The 2,199-nt window shown below is 43.4% G+C and overlaps 1 non-coding gene across 1 annotated transcript; it reads right to left on the bottom strand.

Moving 5' to 3' along the window:
* Nucleotides 1-295: 295 nt before the first annotated feature.
* On the bottom strand, nt 296-370 carry Trnar-ucu (transfer RNA arginine (anticodon UCU)). Its single transcript has one exon. It is a non-coding gene; the product is annotated as a tRNA-Arg (tRNA).
* Between the last annotated feature and the right edge of the window lie 1,829 nt (nt 371-2,199).

Raw genomic sequence — 2,199 nt, forward strand, 5'->3', positions numbered from 1 at the left:
CTAGACAGTCAGGTAGATGCAGTGTGTATTGACTTTCTAAAAGTATTTGACTCCATACCATCCCAACACTTTTGAGTGAAAGTAAGGTCACATGGAGTACCAAATGAAATATGTGGATTGAGGATTTGCAGACAGAGGACACAGCATGTTATCTTGGATCGGGAGCCATCAACAGATGTAGAAGTAGCTTTAGGTCGGACCCGCAGAAGTCTATTGAGAGTGAAATGATAATTAAATGACACCCTAGCTCCAAACATGTGTTGATATACTTCATTGGGGACATGCTGAAAATGTGTGCCCCGACCGGGACTCGAACCCGGGATCTCCTGCTTAGATGGCAGACGCTCTATCCATCTGAACCACCGAGGGCACAGATGATATTGCGCCTGCAGGGACTTATCCCTTGCACAATCCCCCCGAGACCCACAGTCCCAACATGTCCACACCACTACATTCGTAGTGCGCATAGTGTAAGCAGAAGATCCCAGGTTCGAGTCCTGGTCGGGGCACACGTTTTCAACATGTCCCCAATGAAGTATATCAACACCTGTTTGCAGCTAGGGTGTCATTTAATTATCATTTCACTCAAACGAAAGCTGCGTGGTCATCAACTGTAACTGTTCTGTTGGGAACGGATACTACATTCATATATATGTTGAGACTGTTTCTGTTAATGTTTGTGTTAAAGTCCTGGCGGAACGTTTTAATAATATTCTCAGACCTCAGACTTTTTACAGTTGATGCAGCAATCAATGAGGAAGCACTGCCGAAAAATAGCTGAAAGTCTTGATGTCAGGGCAGTTCAATGGCTGCCACTTGCTTTAAGTGTTCAGAAATGTAAAATCGTGCACTTCACAAAATGCAATAATATAGTATCGGGCTACGCCAATATCAAAAGATAGACACCTCACACAAATATCTAGATGTAGCACTCCGTAGAAATATGAAATGCAAAAATCACATAGTCTGCACTGGGGGTTAAGTAAGTGGTAGGCTTTGGTTCGGTGGAAGAATATTGAGTAAAAGTGGTCTGTAAAGGAAGTTGGGTACAATTACTACTTTGACACAGCCTACAATTTTGCTGATGTCTGTAAGACTCAAACAAAACGTCACTGGCCGGCCGGTGTGGCCGTGCGGTTCTAGGCGCTTCAGTCTGGAACCGCGTGACCGTTACGGTCGCAGGTTCGAATCCTGCCTCTGGCATGGATGTGTGTGATGTCCTTAGGTTAGTTAGGTTTAAGTAGTTCTAAGTTCTAGGGGACTGATGACCTCAGATGTTAAGTCCCATAGTGCTCAGAGCCATTTGAACCATTTGAAAACGTCACTGTGTGGTGGAATCCATCATATGCAAAGAAGAAAATGCTGAAGCAAGCCTGAACTGGCAGACTCATGAGGAACCAGATCAGCTATCCTACGAAAGCCAGCTTACAGGGCTTCAAGGACCAGTGTTAAGTGTTGTATCTGGGAATATGCTCCAAATCTGTTCACATCGTTCCCATAGTGAGGACAGAGACTAGATCACAATAATCACACAACATGCCCAGCATCCTTTAGGTTGTTATTCGTCCCGCGCTACGTATGAGGATGGAATGAGCAGAAATGCTAATATGTGCTCCAATAGGAAGTAGCCTTTGGCATTCACTCGAGGTAATAGTACAGATGCTTATAAGAAAGTAAAAACTGTAAATTTTTTCTATATTACTCGTGCGCGACGTTTATCTCGAAATGAGACCTCAGTAGATATGGACCAATAAAGACGACTTTTTAAATGAGGTACTTTGGTAGCTGTCTTGGATTTTGTGATTTGTCGACGCAAAGAATTGATGTCTGTTAAATTTTAATTTGCCTAACCTTCGCTAGAGTCGCCGTAACTACGGGTCAGTTTTTATTACAAATAAACACACACCAAAAAAAGTTTTGCATTACCTCTGTTCCGAGAGTTCCGGGACCTGTACAGAAACTGGAACGGAGATTAACATAAACATCATTTCTGCCCTTGTTGTTGCTCATGAGAACCACACTTTGCATGTTTTCCACCTTACAGAGAGACCTTCAGAGGTGGTGGTCCAGATTTTTGTACGTCTAATATCCAGTAGCACGTACTCTTTCATTGATCCATGCCTGTATTCGTCTTGGCATACTATCCACAAGTTCATCAAGGCACTGTTGGTCCAGATTGTCTCACTCCTCAACGGCGAT

The sequence above is a fragment of the Schistocerca cancellata genome, chromosome 4, assembly GCF_023864275.1.
Source record: "Schistocerca cancellata isolate TAMUIC-IGC-003103 chromosome 4, iqSchCanc2.1, whole genome shotgun sequence".
In the NCBI taxonomy this organism is placed as follows: domain Eukaryota; kingdom Metazoa; phylum Arthropoda; class Insecta; order Orthoptera; family Acrididae; genus Schistocerca; species Schistocerca cancellata.